This window comes from Prionailurus bengalensis, chromosome C2 (assembly GCF_016509475.1).
Source record: "Prionailurus bengalensis isolate Pbe53 chromosome C2, Fcat_Pben_1.1_paternal_pri, whole genome shotgun sequence".
NCBI classification, from domain to species: Eukaryota; Metazoa; Chordata; class Mammalia; order Carnivora; family Felidae; genus Prionailurus; species Prionailurus bengalensis.
In genome coordinates, this window is record NC_057350.1 from 13,019,518 (window position 1) to 13,040,713 (window position 21,196).

The 21,196-nt window shown below is 47.8% G+C and overlaps 1 long non-coding RNA gene across 1 annotated transcript; it reads right to left on the reverse strand.

The window, feature by feature from the left end:
- Positions 1-4,801: 4,801 nt before the first annotated feature.
- On the reverse strand, positions 4,802-14,323 carry LOC122491240. Its single transcript, XR_006299308.1, has 4 exons — positions 11,085-14,323; positions 7,646-7,833; positions 6,020-6,129; positions 4,802-5,623 (listed from the first exon to the last, which is right to left on the reverse strand). It is a non-coding gene; the product is annotated as an uncharacterized LOC122491240 (long non-coding RNA).
- Positions 14,324-21,196: the final 6,873 nt, after the last annotated feature.

Genomic DNA, 21,196 nt, shown 5'->3' on the forward strand with positions numbered 1-21,196 from the left:
CTCTCATCAACCTGAACATGTTCTTTTGCAATTATGGTCGTGCAGTTCCTTGGAAATGAATTCTTTCTTATTATCCAAAAATAATAAGATTTTGCCTTTGATTTTGCCTTTATTAAAAAAATTTTTTTAATGTTTATTCATTTTTTGGGAGACAGAGACAGAGCATGAGCAGAGAGAGAGGGAGACACAGAATCCGAAGCTGGCTCCAGTCTCTGAGCTGTCAGCACAGAGCCCAACGTGGGGCTCGAACCCACAAGCTGTGAGACCGTGACCTAAGCTGAAGTCAGACGCTCAACTGACTGAGCCACCCAGGCGCCCCTTTGCCTTCATTTTAAAAGAATATTTATACTGGGTAAGAAACTCTGGGTTGGAAGTCTTTTTCCCTTTCTACTTTGTAAAGACATTGTTCCATTTCTTTTGTCTCCTGGAGTTTCTTTTTTTTTTTTTAATTTTTAAAGTTTATTTTTGAGAGAGAGGCACAGAGAGTGAGGGAGGGGCAGAGAGAGAGAATCGCAGGTAGGCTCTGCACTGTCAGTTCCAGCCCGATGTGGAGCTTGAACTCATGAACCATGAGATCACGACCTGAGCCGAAGCCAAAAGTCAGACACTTAATCGACTGAGCCACCCAGGCGCCCCGTCTTCCAGAGTTTTTTATGAGAAATTGGACATTATTCAAATCTTTGTTCCTTTGTGTGTAATGTGTCATTTTCTTCTGACTGCTTTCAAAATTTTCTCTTTATTTTATTTTTGGCACTTAGCTATAAAGTACCCATAAATGTGTATGTATTTTCTTCATATTTATCCACATTTATCCTGCTTAGAGTTTGCTAAGCTTTTTCAATCTGTAAATTTATGTCTTTTACCAAATGGGATACATTTTATCCATTATTTATTAAATATTTTCTCTACTCCACCCCAATCTATTCCAGCTCTCCTGAGCCTCCTATTATATGTATGTTATACCTTCTGATAATTTTTCAATTGGTTCCTGAGGCTCTGTTTATTTCAATTGTTTTTTTCTCTGTTGTCCTCCCCTCCCCCCCACCCCCCCATTTAACAGATCCATAGTTTGGATCCATAGTTCTATGATTCTATCTTTGAGTTAATTGACTATCATTTCCATTCTATTCTCAATCACATACAGGGAACTTTTTTTTTAATTTAATTTAATTTTTTTTAATGTTTATTTAGTATTGAGAGATACAGACTGCGAGCATGGGAGGGGCAGAGAGAGAGAGAGAGGGAGACACAGAATCCGAGGCAGGCTCCAGGCTCGGACCTGTCAGCACAGAGCCCGACATGGGGCTCAAACCCACAGACCGTGAGATCATGACCTGAGCCAAAGTTGGATGCTTAACCGACTGAGCCACCCAGGCGCCCCATGGGAACTTTAAATTTCAGATATTATTCTCCAGTCCTAGAATTCCTATTTGACTCTTTTGAAAAATAATTTCTAGTTCTTTGTTTTCCTTTAAGTCGATTAATATAGTTCAAAAGCTGCTTTAAGATCCAAGTCTGCTAATTTCAACATCTGTTTGGTCTCTATTGATTGCTTCTTCTCTTGAGAATAAGTGATATTTCCTTGGTTCTTCCTATGTTGGGTAGTTGGGTTTTTTTTTAATTATTATGTCCTGGATATTGTAAAGTTTATGTTGTGGAATTCTGGCTTCTGTTACGTTCTTTCCCAGACAGTTGATTCACTTTTGCCTTTTTTGTTTTAGCATCTAATTAATTTGGTTGAACTCAAACTACAAATTCACCTCCAATGCTCCAAAGCCCTGCTGTCATTCCTGGGATGGGTTTTTTTCAATTGCACCACAATAACAGGAGTAAGTGTGAGTCTCTCCCCTACTGAACGGTAAACTTGTCAAAAATAGTAACTTGGTCTTATTCATCTTCGTGTCCTTCGCATATAGCTTACTGTTGCACACAGTGGACCTGCCATGATGCTGCATGCATGAAAAAGCTAGTGAACCATGTAATTCAGGAAACATCCACCAAATCAGGACACTGTTACTGCGAAGATTCAGGAACCAGGAGGGAAAAGCTGAGAGCTTTGCATGCGTATACAAACTTTCATCTTCCTGGGCGTCGTGTAATTTTCAGTCGTTAATCCACTACCAAGAATCTGGGTTTCAGTTACATTTAATCTTCAATATTTGTACCCTCATATATTACCTCCTACAGAGTACACAGTGTAGCAAAATCCCATTATAGTAAAATAAATCAGCAGATGACTGTTCCATCATTCCTTTAGCCACATTTCCATAATGTGGGAATAATCTAAAAGGTATACATCCGTGCCCACAGCTCAAGACTACTTTATTTCTTCATTTGGTAGACCTTGAGCGCCTGTGCTGTGATAAGTTCCAGAAATATGAAAATTAATAAGCACAGTTCCTGTCCTCAAGACGTGAGGGTTAGTCATTTAATTGGTTATTCGTAGATCTTACAAGTATGTATTGAGAACCTATTTTGTGCTGGGAACTTTGCTAGGATCCGGGGACACAATAATGAGAAGATGGGCAATTCTGTGCCCTCAGAGAGTTTAGGGTTTCTCTGGAAAGCATTAACTCTAGGAGAGCTTTTCCCATATTACACTCATTCAAGTATCACCCTCACATTTTGTTTCTGCCTTGGCCTATACATGTACTGCTAATTCATGTTTTATTTGTCTCACTCTTCAAAAGCTTAAGTCAATTTAATTTTAAAAGAGAGATTATAGGGGCGCCTGGGTGGCTCGGTCAGTGAAGCGTCCAACTTTGGCTCAGGTCATGATCTCATGGTTCGTGGGTTCGAGCCCCACATTGGGCTCTGTGCTGACAGCTCGGAGTCTGGGTCCTGCTTCAGATTCTGTGTCTCCTTCTCTCTCTCTCTCTGTTCCTCCCCTGTTTGCATGGTCCTCCTCTGTCTCTCAAAAATAAATAAACGCTTAAAATTAAAAAAAAAATACATACAAGATTATATCACAGATTGGATATGCTACTTATGCTTGTCAAATCCACATGAGCATAAATGCCTAATTGTTAAAAAGCAAAATGACTAAATGCAAAATATCAAGTATCACATGTCCCACGCTCCGAGGAACACCGCTTTAAGTCTGTTAAATGTTGTAAAAGAGACGTTTGTGACGTGCAAAAGGTGTAATGGGAATATAAAAGGGACTATTAATCCTTCCTGTGTTTATACAAGGAAGGCTTTGCAGGAAAGTCTTTTTGAGGGAAGCGACAGTATCCTCTTTACTGTCTCATCCTCCGTGGTAGTCAGAATAATGTCCCTCCCCTGGTCCAATCCACATTTTGGTCTGAATGCATACAGGTATTACATTACAAGGTGCAGGGGAATTAAGGTGGCCAATAGAATTCAAGGAACTGATCAGTGGGCCTGAAGATAAAGAAATTAATCTGGATGGTCTGGATGGGCCCAGTGAAATCACGAAGAGCCTTAAAAGCAGAAGAGGGAGACAGCAGAGGGTCAGCCTGATTCGATGTGACAAAGAGGCTGCCATTACTGCAGGCTATACACATGGAGGCCGGGGACCATGGGCCTCGGGCCCGTGTGGCCTCTAGAAGCTGGAAGAGGCAAGGAAATGGACCCTGACCTCCAGAAAGTCACACAGCCTTACCAACACCTTGATATCTGCCCAGCAAGGCCTGTGTTGGATTTCCCACCAATGGAACCATAAGATAATGGATCCGTGCGGTCTTCAGTCACTGAATTTGTGAGCATTTGTTATAGCAGCCCTGGGAAGCTAATGCAACCCATAGCACGAGATGCATCTTAGGTTTTGGCTAAAAGTGAATCAAACAGAATGGAGTCTCCCCTTTAAGTTCGTGAAGGGCGAGGGCCTCATCTTTTTGTCTATTGTAGACCTGGTGCCTACAATCACACGTAGCAGACAGTTGGCCGCAGTGACTCTTTTCAGCGAGTTCTGAAGAAAGGCACTGCACCGGATGATCAAGAATGGGTGGAAGTTTCCAAGGCATGGAAGTGCATTGAAGAAGGGCTTTGAAAGTGAGGGAGATGCTTGAGCAAAGACGAGAGAGGGAGACACGGAATCCGAAGCAGGCTCCAGGCTCCGAGCTGTCAGCCCGGAGCCCGACGCGGGGCTCGAACCCACGAACCGCGAGGTCGTGACCTGAGCCGAAGTCGGACGCTTCGCCGACTGAGCCACCCAGACCCTCCGTGTTTGTGATGTGTTTAGAGAAATAAACTACCATGTGGCAGAAGACAGCATGCTCAGGAAGAGTGAGTGATACAAATCCAGGGCAGTGTCAGGGTGGGGCAGGAAGGGGCTTGTGTTGGATACCCAAGAGTTTGATTCAAGTCCTGAGGCCGCAGGTAGCCATGTGTCCATCTTGTGTGAGGCATTAAAGGCAATATGGGCTTGCCCCCTCTGGAGTCGAAAGCTGGAATCTTATGTTTCTGGAACCAGGATCTGCGAGCCATGCAGAAGTCTGGGGAGAAGGCCTGACCCTGAGGACTTGGATTCTTGGGCTGGGGGGGTCAAGTGTTGCACGTGAGCAATGGCCAGACAGAGGAAGGCAGCAGCCTGAGAAGCTGGGTGACCCTCACGCTCCCTGGAACTTCCTCCCTGCAGGAGCCGACAAGCTGTCAAGGTTCCGTCATAAACCCCACACTCCATGTGTTTGCAATGTGGCCGAGGAGACGCACAGGGGAATCGGGGGCTGGGGTGTGAGGGCTTACTGCTGGAGGCACCGCTTCCTCTCTCTGCCCGTGCATTTTGGAGAGAACTTATTTTGCTTTCTTAGAGTTATGGTGTGGAATAAAGGGACAGTAATGAGTTCCAGATGCTTTTATTTTTCTCCTTCTATAATTGGAAACAAAAATATAGCATGGCTTTTAAATCGAAAGTGCCAGAGAGGAATGATGCTTTTAGCTCTGGGGTTTTAGCTGTGATTTAGAGCCCAGCGTGAGGCTGTGGCCCTCATCACTACACAGCAGCTCGCCCGCTCTGCTCCCTGCAGACCCGGCTCAAGACTTTAACTCCGAACCTGAGTGAGGTTCAACCGTGAGTCCTATTTTAAGAAACTCTAATACACGAAACGCAAACTTGCGACGCAGACAGATTTGGGCAAAGTGAGCCTCCGCGTATTCAAGGGATGATTGTTTTGCGGAAGATCCCCACCCAGGCCTCTTTTAATTGGAGCTCCCCCCAGTGCACCTAAAACTTTCCCCACACGCCATTAATTTCTGAGGAGCGGGACAAAGAACCTTCTGGCCGAAGCGTTCCAAGCGTGAAGTGCTGAGTGAAGATCAATTAAAAAGTCAAGGGACCAGAATCTTGAAGTATAAAGTGATCCGAAGAAGAAAGAATGCTTGAATTACCCTGGGCTCATTCATGCCGCACCCAACTTTACGAAAGTCATCGTGTGACAGCTTGACTGTGAGTCCTAATTGGAATTAGAGCCTCCTTGTAAGTTAGACAAAGAGATCGTCCTCACCATGCAGGAGGAAATGCCGATTGTTAGACTCAGGTCTTTAGGTTGCTTTTGGACTCAGGTCTGTAGGTTGCTTTCCTTTGGCCAATTGCTGCTACAAAATGGAGCAGTGGGGAAAGCAAGATTCAGACGGAGACCGTGGGAAAGCAGTTGGCCTCCACCTACGAGACATAATAAGACCAGATTACGCTCTCTCCGGGGAGATAATCTTTAACACAAAGCAGATCCCAGCCCCCGGTTAAACAGCAGGCCAGCAAGGGAAGATAAAACTAAATGGCCACTCAATCCTTATATGATTTGCACAGCACTCTGGTAAAAATAGGCATTCTGGACCCCAGAGCTGAAATTTAAGACTGGCCTCTCGCTTTTCGTTCACGGCAAAGCAGAAAGCTCAATTGCTCTTTGGTGCCAAGACTTTCAGGTCAGTCTCGATGAGCAAGAGGCTGTCTCCTGATCCTCTCCCTGCCCCTTCTCCCATTGCTTTTTATATTTCCCTCTCGCAGCCGCGCAAGTAACTGCTCTTCAACACATCGGGCTGCCATCCATCAAGTACTCACCGCGTGCTGGCCCCCTTACAGTGGTGTGCATCATTGTCCACGATGACGGCCGTTCTCCAAATTCTCGATCAGCCAATTCCAAAGCACAGAGACTTCCCGTGTATCCTGCTCTTAAAACATGTGTAGCCAGTGATGTGGGTCTAAAGGGATTACTCAGTGGTTCTTCACATTTTGAAAATCTGACCAAGGCTGGGGCTCCTCCCTGAACCTGTCCAGAACCTCTGGGGCCTCGGCCTTTGTGTCTTAAGTCTGCACACTGTAATTCAGATGCATGGTGGGCTGGAGGACCCGTGCGAAAGCATCTTAGGGGCTTAGGGGGCCATTCGGAGAGCGGACCCCTTTTCAGGGAAGCCTTCTACTCTGCTGTGGGTACTGAAGCCTGCCTGCCGCCCCTCATTGGACCTGAGAGAATAATAGGGGAGACCAAAGCAAGAGGCAGGTGACTTGACCCTAGTCCGGCTCTTTCCTGACCTTCTGAATTGGGCCAACTCCTTCCTTTAAATCCTAGAGCTAGGCTTCTGCCCCTTTCCTCTGTCTTTTGTTCCTATTGTTTTCTGGACGCTTGAGGGGGCCCTCCAAGAAGTCTTTCCCAGCCCTTGTGAGAAACTCGCTGAGCCTTAATAACACAGAATGTAAACTATAGAAGAAAAGAGGAGGAAACTTTAGTAGGAGTCACCTACTCCTCCCAAGGCAGGAGAGCCCATCCCCAATAATGTAGGGTGTTCTCAGTTCCTTTTCTTCCAAATGGCTGGGATTCATCTTGTCTCCCCATCTTCCCGTTTTGTTGGTGTCTCCATCGAGTATTGATTGACAAAGCCCATCCCCCCAGGGGCAGACACTCCACACTGATGTGACTTTCTGGGTCGGGGGATTCTTTGGGCTCTAGCCTCCTGGCCCACAGGGGCTGTCTGGGGGATTGCCAGAAGCAAACATCTAAACACAGACATGAACCTGCTCTTCCCCTATGGGTGAATTTACTTCAAGTCGAGGTCCCCTGAGAAAGATGTGGAATGTGTGATTTTTCTGAAAAAATGACTATATAGTCATGATCGCCTTCTTGGAATTTAGCTTAAGTAAATAATTAAGGATGTGTTCCCACAATTGGTTATAAGGGTGTTCACTGTTGCATTATTCTTACTGAACTAACCTGGAAACAACCTAAATGGCCAATAGCAGAGGATTGGGTGGATGAATCATGTCACGACGAAAAATCATGGTATATATTTCTGCTTTGGGACACGGAGAGTTATTTATTGTATTTTAATGCCAAAAGCGGGTTACAAAACAACATGGACATTATGATCTCATTTTGGCATCTGGGAAGATACATATCAAACTATTAATAATTGCTATCTCTGAGCTGGGGCTAAAGGGTGTTCTCATTGCCTCTTTCTTTGCTTGTTCGTATTTTCTAATACTCATAGTAGTTAGTAAAGAGTGCATAGTACCTTGTTAATTGGGACAAACCTAATGTTGGTGTTGAGGGAAGGCAGGTATCTGAAAGTGAGGCAGAAACAAGAACATAGGCGCCCTGTGGGACCCCCAAAGGCATAAAGGCCGTGCTCCCACACAAACTCTACCCGCCAACCACCGTTGACATCAACGGGCATTACATGTGCTATTTACTAACGAGACCTCCATAGTTTTTCATTAGCTGAAGAGAACACAGATGGAACGAGACTCCACCGTGGCCACACCATTTCTGAGGTTGCCGGAAAGAGTTGCAAATCTTCGAGACAAAGAGATCCAACACAGAGGCCGGCTGAGTTGAGAGATAGACTCCTACTGTTGGAGTTGGCCAGGGAAGCAGTCTCCTAAGTTTGGAATAATTGAGATAAGAGACAGGTATCGAGCAGATATAGTCACAGTATCACTTTCATTTCTGATAAAACTAGATTTGGAGACTGTGGTTATTCCTCTTAGTCAAGTGGGCCTGATGAGACCTCACCCTGGAATCAGGCTGCAACCGTGGCTCTGTCACTGGTGGCACGAATAGCTTTAGGTGTCCCCTGGATGTCCTGTCCTCACCATGGAGAACCCCCCCCCCCCCGCAGTCGAGCAGAGCTACCCCAAAGAAGGGATGGCCCCAATTCTCCAGGGAAATACCCATCAGTCCCAACACCTCCCTGGGGATGGGGGAAGGAAAGGAATAAGGAGAACAGGCTTCCAGAGCGTTCCTCTAAAGGAAGGGTCTGCAAACTCCTCCCTGGGGGCAAAATCTGGCTCTCAGCCCATTTTTGTCGGTGAGTTTTACTGGCAAGCACACACAATCGTTTATGAATTGTCCAAGGCTGCTGTCCTGTTCCAGCAGCGGAGTTGAGGAGTCTTGGCAGAAACCGCGTGGCCTGGAAAGTCAAACATTGCCGGCCTCTGCTCTACAGGTGTCTCTCTGGGAACACCCCTGGAGAGGGGCATGCGTCTCCTCTAACATCCCTGGCTACGTCCAATGCAAAGTGTCCTGGCCTCTCTCCTCTGTCTGGCTTTCCAGCCTGGCTCTTGTTGCCATCCTGGGCATTAAAGTTCAGCAAGGCTCACTCCTCAGCCCGTCTCTCTCGCTTCACATTCTCACGGTCTCCTCTTGGGTGTCCCAAGGGCCTTTCAAATCGCACAAATCTTAGCCCAGGGTGACCATACAGTCTATGGGTTCAAACCAGGACATTTCTGGGGAATAACATTTCTGGACAAGACTCTGAGATAACAGGCATAATGTGGATTGTCCCAGGGACAATGGAGAAGTCAGATCTTTTTTATTTTATTTTATTTTATTTTATTTTTAAGTCTGTTCATTTATTTATTTATTTTGAGGGAGTGCGAGCTAGCGGGGAGGGGCAGAGAGAGGAGACAGAGAATCCCAAGCAGGCTCCGTGCTGTCAGCGCGGAGCCTGATGCGGGGCTCAAAACCTACGAACCGTGAGATCATGACCTGCGGCCGAAGTCAGACGCTTAACCGCATGAGCCACCCAGGTGCCCCGAAAAGTCAGATAATTTAAAAGGAAAACACAAATTATCTTCTTTCCCTGAACCCGGCTCCTTCTCAAGAGTTTCCAGTGGCTCTGGCGTCATCATTCTGCCCATGGTAAAAACAAGAAGCCCAGGCCCTATCCTTCACACCGCCCCCTCCCTCACCACCCACCTCCTCTCCGTCACCAGGCCAGACCGCCTGCCTTTCTTTAGAATCCACCCACTTCTCCAGTCTCAGCTGCTACATTCCAGTCCAAACCACCACGATTTCTTGCTTGGGCTACTCCAGAGACTCCTCCCTGGCCGAGGACCACTGGCTTCCGCCCCTCTTTTTCACGGATCCCCGTGAAACTTTAGTCTGATTGGGCCACCCCCCTGCATGAAACTCGTAGTCCCCATGCCTTTAGGATAGAGATGCCAGTCTTCTTTCTTTCTTTCTTTCTTTGACAGAGAGAGAGAGAGAGCGGGAGAGAGAGAACAAATGGGGGAGGGGCTCAGAGAGAGAGAGAGAAAAATCTCAAGCAGGCTCCACACTCAGCACAGAGCCCAACGCATGGCTTGATCCCACAACCCTGGGATAGGACCTGAGCTGAAGTCAAGAGTCAGTCACTCAACTGACCGAGCCACCCACGTGCTCTAAGATGCAAGTTCTTCCTCTTGGACTCTGGGGTTGGCATGGGCTGCCTTCCACCCCCACCCAGAACCCTCCTTCCCTTCTGCCCTTTGGGAATGCTTGAACACATGCTGCACCTTCCTCCTTCTGGGTCTTCCTGCAGACTTTTCCGTGTGACTTCCCCTATTGGAGTCCAAGGCCGTCTAACCCTCACTCCCTCAGTGTCCACCCTAGGCTGTGACCGCGTCATCACCTGTCACCGTGCCCTGGGCTCTGCAGACTGTAATGACAGCGACGTTATTTGCTTACTGACTATCTCTCCCACCGTAAGCTGCCTGAGGACGGGGTTCCTATCCTTTCGCTCACCATTGTATCTCAGCATCTATAGCAGACGCTCAAGAAATATCCATTGAAATAATGATGACACAGGAAAAAACAGCCTCCACAATTTCAGAGTTTGGGGGCCTCCGTTTAGCCCGGATGGAACATTGCTGGTTTTCTGTGGCTTCTGTAACAAATTGTCATAAACGTGGCCGCTTACCACAACAGAAATCTCTCTTCTCACGGTTCTGGAGGCCAGGAGTCTGAAATCAAGAGGTCAGCCGAGCCACAGTCCCTGTGTGGGCTCCGGGGGAGAAGCTCTTCCTAGCTTCGGTGGCTGCAGGCGTCCCTTGGCTGCTGGCCACGTCACTCCAATCTCTGCATCCACCTTTACACCACCTTCTCCCCCTCTTTGTTCAAGCATCCTCCAAGGACGCTTGTGATGGCACTGTGGAGCCACCCAGATAATCTCCTCTTTTCAAAATCCTCAGCGTAAGCACATCTGCAAAGACCCTGTGTCCCAGTAAGGTCACGTTGACAGGTTCCAGGGATTAGGATATGGACACATCCTTGGGGGCGGAGTGGGGTTGTTTCAACCCATCAGAGGGACATAAGCCTAGATTTGGCCCAACGGGTCTTGGGCAATTCAGGGTCAGGATCTTGGCAAACCAGGAGACAGAATAGACTCAGCGATCGTGGGAGAGAAACATCCTTATAATTCTTCCCACCGGAGCCAAAACAGACACTATTATTGTCCCCTTACCCATTCTTGCTTTCCCTGCCCACAAAGACCACTCCCCAGGCAGAAGGCTTGGGTGAGAGCTAGCTCTTACTGAACCGCTGAGATGCTTGCCTGACAAGTCAGTGGAAAGGAGCCAGAACAAAGGACCCACATTTGCTGCACAATATTGGGCAAATAGCTTCATCTCTATCAGCCTCCTTTGTAAATCAAGTTCCCTTTCCTCCAGGGAGCAATCGGGATGTTTTCCTGTCATTTCTCATGCATCTTGGGGTAACAGTATTAATACAAAACATCATTATTATCTGCCAAGTCAGTGCCTTGCAAGGACTGAATCTTACTCCCAGGGCGACTTCGCACTGCCCTCAACTCTCCGGCTGCCTTTAAAAATAACAACAAAAATCCACCCAGACCTCTCAGTCGCCACACACCTGTGTCTTTTGTACTTCCATGAGGTGTCCTCCTCCAGGGTTTCAGTGTAACTGGAGCCTCCAGAACCATCCACAGTCTTCTGCCGCCCTGGGAAACGTCCCTTCGTGGCTAGGGCACCAGAACGCATTTTGGAAGGAACAGCTTCCTAAGAAAACTAAAAGGTTGCAAACATAGGCGCCTGGCCGGGAATAAATACTACTGTATTTTTAGAAACCTGGGTCCTTTTATTTTTAGGTAAGGAGTTTGATTCAATTTCTATAAATCCAGTTGTCCTTTTGGGGTCTAACTTCAACTGAGCATTTTGGAGCTTCTAGGCAGCCTTTCTGAAATGGCAGGCCTCCTGGCTGTGCTATTTAGGAGGAAGAATTGGGGTGAGGTTCCATTTTTGGCAGAGGGTAAAAATAAAGAGTTTTCTTCTGAGTGGGCCCCCCTCCGAATCCAGCCTGGCTGCTCGGTCTACACTGGGCACACGTGCACAGCATATGTCAGGCTTACCGCTGCAGAGAGAATGAATCACTCTGCCTGGCGCCTTTCGGAGGAGCTTTAAATCATGCTGCTCCAACAACATGTAAAGCAGCGTTTGATTTTCTGGGAGGGAGGTTTTGCAACTTTTTTTTTTTGCAGTAACATACGAACAGTCAGTACCCACTGTGAGGACTTCAGAGAAAACAAACTAAAAGATGACCGTCGGATGAGTTCCCTGCCACAGGGAGCTCCCAGACGCCTTTCCTGTGGGTGTCGGCGTGGTGGCAGCCTTGTGAGAGGGCAAGGTCCTTCCCTCCATCAACAAACATTTCTGGAAGCCCCCGGTGTGCATTGGGGTTGTGTAGGAAACAATGAGCTGGGTGTACATAGCCGCGTGTTTGCTTTTAATGAAGTGGGTCACTCTCAGCTCCTCGAAAATCACAATGCCAGCAGCAAACTGGTTCATGATAACCAAGTTCAAGTTCAAGTTCAAGTTCAAGCAGGGTCGGTTTATCCATTGCATGCATGTGCTTCCCTCCCTCCCTCTCCCCTGCAAGTGAAGGGGGCTGACCTCATCTGTATTACAATTTTGGGGAGACTTTGGGGGTTTGGAGAGATTCTGAAAAGTTAGACCGAATCGAATTTTGTATCTGCTGGGACACCTCTCCTCTGGGACACTCCAGGTTTGGGCTCAAAGCCACTCAGTCCCCTGGGGGTGACCCTGGCAGAGGTTAGTTGCAATCTGCCAGGGTCCCAGTGTGAACCCCCAAGGTGCCAAAGCTCCAGCCTGCCTTAGAGGTCTGAGGGTGTTCTTGAGGGGCAGGGCTCGAGGCCCAAAGGAACAAAAGTGGGTCCATCTGACCATAGCCCAAAACAAGAGGCAGGAGGTCCTGGTGATGATGCTCCGTGGTCTGAAATGTAGAAGGGCGCAGAGTGACACGTAGTCAAGAGCCCAAACCAGGTGCTGGTGAGGCCGGGGGGGGGGGGGGGGGAGGGCGGCGGTGAGAAAGGGTTGAGAAGGTGGGGGGAGCAGAGGAGGGGAGGAGGAGGACTAGGAGGGAGAGAGGAGAGAGTCTTCCTGCTTTTATGTAAGAATTCCACTCTTCTACGAGAGGAATGGTGTGTGCAGACAGGGACGGGGCGAACTGAAGAGAGGCCTGCCCCAGGGAACCCCGGGGAGGCGGGGAGGCTGGCTCACCTAACTGAAGAGGAGACAGGGGAGGACTTCCCTCCACCACCCACGGGGGCCCCGTGGGTACCAGGGGACGTGAAGGGACGCCCGAGGGGACACGCTAACAGAAACGTCAACCCTCACCAGCACCTGCTGCTGTGCTGAAGGGGTCCTTTTCCTCACGGGACCTTTTTCAGCCACTCACTAGCGCCATTCGGATCCTTCGTGGCCGCTGCTGCGATCCTCACGGGACCTCCAAGCTCACACGTGCATACACACACACACACGAATCATTTCCTGGAAAAGTCAGCAGCTGAAGCGCTCTGTCTTCAGAACAGGGTCACCCCAAGAGCAGGGAGCTCCAGCTTCCTTCTCAGAGGGGCTGGCCCCGCACACCCACCCCCCCCCCCCCCCGGGCCTTCGAGATCCCGCCTCCGTGTAGCCACCTTGGGTTTCTCAGCTCCATCCAGAATGGCTTCGTCCCTCGGGCTCCCGTGGAATTTTCTGGAACATAGCACACAGACTGACAAAACCCAAGGAGGTGTTTCTCCAAGCACAGACCCGGACGGACCAGTGCCAGTTTCTCTGCTTTCCTTAGTCAGGCATGGGTTGGGTCTGATTCGTGCTCGGGCTGCCTTCCCAGTGGGAAGGTGCAGATGCTGCCTCGGGGAAGACAGAGCAGGCTGGGGATCCTGGGGAAGCCCCCTCTCCGCCGGTGGCTTAGGGCGCCCTAAGTTGGGGTTTCCAGCCCTTCGCCCTGTTCTAAGCCATCAGGGGGTGTCTTTGCTGCTATCCCACCAGACTGGCCGGCTGTGAATTTCGGGGACACAGGAGAATCACCTGCGAAGGGTCTCCCAGTGAAACGCTTGCCTGTGTTTGCACACAGCACCCCCTGAAGATGGCCACATCTGTTTGAGACAGGAAGCAGTTAATTCTCTTTACTGACAAGCAAGAAAATGCCAAAACAGAAAGAAAAGAAAAGAAAAGCAATGCAAGCACCAGGCACATACTACCTCTTTCCACTTCCCTTGTATTAGGGGCCCAGAACTCACCGTCTCTGTTCTTAGCTGTTTTTAAACAAACGGCCACTGTTAACTTCGTGTCCGTTCTGTTGTACTATTAAGGTCTGAGTGCCCTGGTCCTCCAGTCTCTTCTTTCTGGAAGAGTCTGGAATAATCTTTCTCTTGAAGTGTATGCTTCCCTAGGAAAGCCCAGGGTATTCAAGGAAAGAGCCCAGACTCGGGGATCAGACTTAGGCATGAATCTTAGTGCAGCTCTGTGTCCTTCGGCAAGTGATTTAATATCTCTGAGCCTCAGTTTACTCATCCATGCATGGTTGAACCAAACTCCATCGCCTACTAGCTGTGTGACCTTGCACTAGTTACTTAACCTCTCTGGGCCTTAGCGATCTTTTATAATATGGGATAAACGCTGGTATCTATCTCGGGGTCGTTGCTATTATTAACTGAGTGACTATGTGCAAAGCAATTAGCACGGTGCCTGGCACGGAGTAAGCATGATGGGAGCGTTTGCTGTTAGGATCACAATGGGTTGCTATGGGGACCGAATGAGATGACATGTGTCAGGCACCTGGCACATGGTAGGTATGTGCCCCACCCACCCCTCCTCCCAGCCTCCCCAGCATCCTCGGCTTCTTTCTCGTTCTCTCTACGAACACATTCTCAGGTGCCTTTCCACGGCAGGCCTTCCACCCTGGTCTTTCTCTTAGCTGCCCTGCCCTATAATTTTGCACTGTCCTGTGTGTCGGCACTGACCCCAGCATCTCCCGTCAGGACGAGTTACTCTCTTCAGGCTGAAGATGAATGGATGACTAAGCATTCCTCTCACAGAACCCAGTCCCACTCTTCAGCACAAATAATATTCGGCAAGAAAATTAACCCCAAATATAGCGTGGCAGACTAAATATGGCCATAGGTTCTTTGTAGCTCAACTGCAGTCTATTTGCCCATCCCTCCAAATTGGGCTGGCCTTGTGATTTTCTCTGACTAATAGATGTGGTGAAAGTGACTTTCCAAACGAGAACACAGCCCTGAGGATGTCACGTAAGGAAGCTGGTCCAACCTACTGAAGATGAGGGGCCGTGGGATGAACAGAGGGGCCCCAGGTGAGGCTGGTACCAACCGCTTCTAGTAAATCCCTCACCTGTCCTGTGGTCGGTTGTCTCTAACTCAACCTGCCTGGCATCCCAGAATGCAGAAGGTAGACAGAATTCTTCAGAGGCATTTCTTTTGGAAAAGGCATTCAATTCCACGTACGTATCTTGAGGTCTTCTCGAGGGAGTGTTGGGAGCCAGAGATGGGGATGAGATGCAGGTTTTGGTACTGGAAGGGTTAATTCAGGACTGTCGAGCATTTTGGAGCATCCATGGCGAAGGGCACGCCCTGAATGGAAAATGCTCTCCGTTAAATTGCAGCTGGGGCCGGGAGCAGAGAGGGAGCAGAGAGGGACAGCCACATTTCATTATTAGGGTGAGTGGAATGTTCTCTGAATTGTTCCATCTCTGCCATTCCAGCGTGATTGAATTCTGCACACGTGTTAAAGACTTTGGAGCCCACGGACATGGAGATCAGAGCAAGGCTGGGTCTGCCGTTCTAGTCAGCATTAAACTGGTTTTGTTTTTGACGAGGACTCTGTCAAAAGGAGTCCAGAGCCCAGGGTCGAAAGGAAAAGCACCAGGGTGGCAAAGGGAATTCACACAATCTGAGCAATGCAAGTCTTTTTCCAAGCCCAGAAGAAGTATGTGTTTAAGGAAAACAAGAATACCATGGTGGCATGTAGTGATGAAAAACTTCGTCTTTGGGGTCAAAGAGATCTAAATTCAAATTCTGCGTTTGCCATTTACTAGCTAGCTGTAGCAGTTATATACTGCCGTGTAACAAACCACCCCAATTCTTAGTAGCTTAAAATAACCACCATGTATGTGTTCAGAATTCCACAGTTGGGATTGGGCTCAGCGGGGAGGCTCTTCAGCTGGTCTTCGTGAGCGGTCCTTCATGTGGCTGCAGTGAGGGCTGGCTGATCTCAGATATACTCACTACCATGCCCCGGGGGCTCAACAGGAATGTCTGGAATAATTGGGACCGCTGGGCATCTCTCTCCGTGTGGTCTTTTTTCCACCTGGTCTCTCATCCTCAAGGAGGCTACACAAAGTGTCTTCACATAGTGGAGAGACGGTTCCAAAAAAGGGAAGCTCCAATGCACACGTGATTATCAAACCTTTGCTTGTATCACCTGTGCTGATGTGCAAGGCAAGCAACATGGTCAAGTCCATAGTTAACATGGGGTGGGGGGTGAAGACTATACAAGGATGTGAATCCTGGGAGGTAGAATGCATTGGGGAATTAACATAACAATCTCGACACTAGTGACCCTGACCAAATTCTGATCTCTCTGAACCTTGGTTGGTTTCCTGACCGGTAAAATGGGAAAATAACATGCGTGTTCATTGGAAATAGACTGGATTCATGTAATAAAAACCCCCCAATAAGTATGGTGTGAATGATCCAGGGGTTATTATTTTCTCCAGGGGTAGGTGGTTGGCAGTGTTAGCTCAGAGACTACATGATGTCAGGGTCTAGGTGTCTGCAATTCTCTTGGCTTTTGCCTCGGGGTGGGAAGATGGCTGCAACAACTCCAGTCCTTCCAATGCCTTTCCAGGAAGCAGGAATGAGTAGAGAAAATAGCAAAAGGCAGGCACCAGCTGGGTCAGCTGGTCTCCGAAAGAGCTTTCCCAGAGCTCTACCCACTCCCATCTCATTGACCAGGACAGTGTCACATGACCACCCCCTAACTGCAAGGGAGGTTGAGAAATGTCACTTTTAAAGCTGGGTCCAGAACCCAAATAAAGTTAGTAACAAAAGAAAAGAGTACGTATTGGGTAGGCTCCTAGAAGTAAGTGCCAGCCCTCACCCCTACCTCACAAAGTTGCCTTCCACATAGTAAGTGCTCATTAAACAGTAGCTATTTTCTTATTTAGTTGATAGCTTCTGCTGGCTAGCTGGTGCATCTGAGGGGGGAAAGAGGGAGCTCTGAGCTGTCCCACGACTCTTCCCTTCCTGGTGTCCCAGTCATTCCTGTAACAGTACATAACAAACCGCTCCAAATCTCAAGAGGGTAAAGCAAGCCTTGTTTTATCCACAGGCAGGCTGGACCAGTCTCCGGACTCTGCTGGGCCCATTCATCCCTCTGGGGTCCGCTGTGGATCAGAGAGGCGGGTCAGGGCTGCAAAGTGACATCGGAAGGACTGGACACAGGCAGAGGTGAAATACTGCAGCCATTCTGTAATCAGTGTATCCCAGGGTGAGAGATGCCATAGTGCCCTGATGTCACAGAAGGACCCAAGGTAGTCTGTTGACTTGTGAACTGCACCTCCTTGGTCCTGCTATTTCCCTCACCAGAGCTTCCTTGGATCCTTTGTTTTTTGCAGAAACTTTCACGGACCGGCTCTTACCTTCACTTGCTCAGTCCTCTTGCTGTCCTCCCCTGACGTCCAGGGAGCATCAGGACATCGGACAGAGTGTTTTCACCCAGGAGCACCTCACGGCTCCTCCCTCTGGCCCACGCCCACTTGTGCCTGGTCACGGTCTCCCATCAGCTGGCTCTTCCCCCGTCAGGCTCAACATCTGGGAGGCACAGGTAGCCCTCCCCCTGAACAGCTGGGGGCTCTGGGGCGAGGCCCCCAAGGCTCCCGAGAGTTTTCATCCTACAAGCCCCCATTTATTACTAAAGACACCTTCTCCTCTGGCGTTTTCTTAACAAGCCCAACCCAGCGGAGGACACACAGATCAGCTCCCTGGTTTGCCCTTGGGCAAACCTCACAGACCCTAGAGCCAGGTGGCCTGGGTCCTAAACCTGGCTCATCTATCACTCGTTTCCTGTGTGATTTGGGGCCCATTACTTCCTTCTCTGTACTTGGGAGCAGGGTTAACCTGCCTCATGGGTCATCATGAGGATTCATCGAGCTCCCAGACCAGTGCCCGGCACACCGCGACATTATATACGCGACGGTCCTTGCCATATTCGCCACTATTTATTAAAATGGACCTCTCGGGGCGCCTGGGTGGCTCAGTCGGTTAAGCGGCCGACTTTGGCTCAGGTAATGATCTTGCATTCCGTGAGTTCGAGCCCCGCGTCGGGCTCTGTGCTGACAGCTCAGAGCCCGGGACCTGCTTCAGATTCTGTGTCTCCCTCTCTCTCTGACCCTCCCCTGTTCATGCTCTGTCTCTCCCTGTCTCAAAAATAAATTAAATGTTAAAAAAAAAATTAAAAATAAATAAATAAAATGGACCTCTCTTTTTGGTCCTTTTCATTATGCAGCATTAATCCCGGGGGCTGCTTGGATTATTTCCTTTTACATTCATCCATTCCTCCCCTTTTCTTCACCGATTCAAACCCTGCCTGCGTGCCTTCCATATATGGTATACACCGCGTTAGACACAGGGGACAAAAAAAATAAAATAAAAATAAAAAATCAGTCAGCTGTGGTCTTGGTCCTCATCAAGACAGTCCAGGAACCCAACTCTTTAAAAACCCCAATGGCCAAGAAATACAGGAGAGGATGACAAGAGCCTGGGTCAGGGCAGGGGGAGGTTGTGAGAGCCCGGTGTGGAGAAACAGCATTAACTGTTTCAGTGCTCCGAAATGCCGCTACAACAAATCATGCTGGGGGAACTAGGCCATTACCTGCGGCTTACAAATATTTTGGCTACACTTCACTCGGATTCTGACTGTAACTGGATTTGACTTGTATTTAGTGGCTCCGTTTCCTCGGGGTTGAAAGAGAGGTCCCATCTTTCAGGAATGAGACTTGACAGCCAGTAGCTTTTCCAGTCCGTGAAGCACTTATAGGAAGGAGGACCATCCCGTGGCACTGGCTGTAACTCACTTTGTTGAGGCCAGATTGCAGTCGTGGAGGGGTTTTAAGAACCATTCATCTAGATTTGCATTCGAGAAGTCCGTGGCCCTAGATTAAAAAGGCAAAACAGTGCTAAAAAGCCTCTTGAGGGGCGCCTGAGTGGCTCAGTCCATTAAGCGTCTGACTCTTGGTTTCGGCTCAGGTCATGGTCTCACGGTTTGTGAGTTCGAGCTCTGCATCTGGCTTTGTGCTGATAGTGCGGAGCCTGCTTGGGATTCTCTCTCTCTCTCTGTTCCTCCCCTGTCACGCTCTCTCCCTTTCTCTCAAAATAAATAAACTTAAAAGAAAAGCTGCTTGAAAACAGCAGTCCCTTGCCCCCTACCCCCTCAAAAGTTCTTCTCCCTTGAGGCGAATACTTCCCAATCTTTTGAGGTATTCTTCTGGTATCTTCCTTTGGGTTTCTAAATAACACGTGCGTATTGCAATTTCTTGCTTTCTCTGCACTGGATGTTGGTATACCTTGCTATTGTATTGCATACTTTTGGCGTTTATAGCCCAATACTCTTACTTTCTCTGTGCCCCAGCCAGCCGATTTGTTTCTAGAATGATGTCTGGTCAGATTAGCATCCCGGATTTGTATTATTTTGGCCATGTAAATATCAATCACAGGTGTGCCACAGAACTCACCAGGATTACTTTTTCTTTTTCATACCTACCATTAATAATTACCTCATTTAAAAATTTTGCTTACGTTTTCATGTCCTTACCATTAATTGGTAACGTTGCCTCTACCAGAGCTGAGATTTCCTGAATCCCTGCATATCAGGTTCCGTTTTTATCCTAGATACACCTCTTCTAGACAGTTTCTAGACCTGCCTCCAGGAAGAGCCCAGATGGCAATTCTGTCATTTCTTTTTACACTCATCATAGGATTTCCCTTCAGGACCATTCTGGGGGTTCTTTTAACTCTTCCCCATGTTGAATCCTTTATTTCTTTAACTTCATATCATTTTTTTCAATTTTACTTCCTTGTTTTGGTGGAGTGTTTTAGTAAATGGAGTTTATAAATAGCTAAAAAATAAATTCATTCTACCTCCACACTTGATTGCTAGATTAGCTGGTGTGATACTTTAAGTTTTTCTGGTTGTTTTTTTTTTTTTTTTTTGCTTTTGTTTTGTTTTTAGAGAGAGAGAGAGTACGAGTGGGGGAGATGGGCAGAGGGAGAGAAAGAGAGAATCCCAAGCAGGTTTCACACCCAGCACGGATCCCAACTTGGGGCTCAATCCCACAACCCCAGGATCATGGCCTGACCCAAAATTGAGTTCACGCTCAACCAACTGAGCCATCCAGGTGCCCCAGGGAATTTGGTGTGATGGTTAAGTTTATGCGTTAACTTAACTGGGCTAAAGGATGCCATGTGGCTAGTAAAACAGTATTTCTGGGTGTGCCAGTGAGGGTGTTTCTGGAAGAGATGAACATTTGATTCAGTAGACTGTGTAAAGAAGACCCATACTTACTGGTGTGAACAGGCCCAAACAGAACAAAAATGAGAGAAGGGTGACTCCCCACTGTCTCTTCTTGAGCTGGGAGATCTATCTGCTCCTGCCCTTGGATGTCAGAGCTCCTGGCTCAGGCCTTTGAACTCTGGACTTACACCAGTGGTACCTCGGTTCTCTGTCCTTCTGCCCGAGGCTGAACTGTGTCACTGGCTTTCCTGGTTGTTCAGCTTGCAGACAGTAGACTATGGGACTTCTAGGCCTCCGTTACCATGTGAGCCAATGCCTATAAAAAATCTCTTCTAATCTATATCTGCATCTATAGCGGTAGATAATCTGTATTTATATAACCTATTGGTTCTGGTTTTCTGGAAAATTCTAACACAGCTGGGTATAAAACTTCAGCTTACAAATAATTTTCACTCCTAGTTTGAAAAGCATTTTCCCCTTATTTTCCAGATTCCATTATTACTTTTCATCATTCTGATACCATTCTGATTCCAAGCCCTCTATATGTTTCCTACTTTTATTTTTTCCTCCCTGGAATTTTAGGATACTTTCCTGTGCCAGTTCTTCTAAAATCATGCAATCGTTTGCCTTGATGTGGGTCTCATTTTCATTCTTCATGCAGGAAACTCAAGGTAGCCCTTTCAATCTGGAGACACATGCTTTCAGTTTCGGAAATTTCTCCTGTATTCGTTCTTTAAGAAAATCTTTCCCTCTATACAATTTTTTCTTTCTAGAACTCCTATTATGCAACGTTCGCACCCTTTGACTCACAGACTGAAACTGTCTTAGCTTCTCTTTCCAATTTTACTTTTTTTTTTTTTTTTTTGTCCTTCTGGGTGATCGTTTCCACATTATCTTCTAATCCTTCAATTGTTATTTTTTCCTTTTCCATTGATTTTTTTTTTTTTTTTTTAATTTCTGTTCTCAACGACCTTATGGCTGCCAGGGAGGAGGAAAATGGAGGGGTGGGCAAAATAGGTGAAGGGGGGGGAGGGAGATACGGGCTTACAATTGTGGAATGAAGAAATCGTGGGGATAAAAGTTACAGTATAGGAATACGGTCGATGGTATTGCAATAGTGCTCTCTGGGGACAC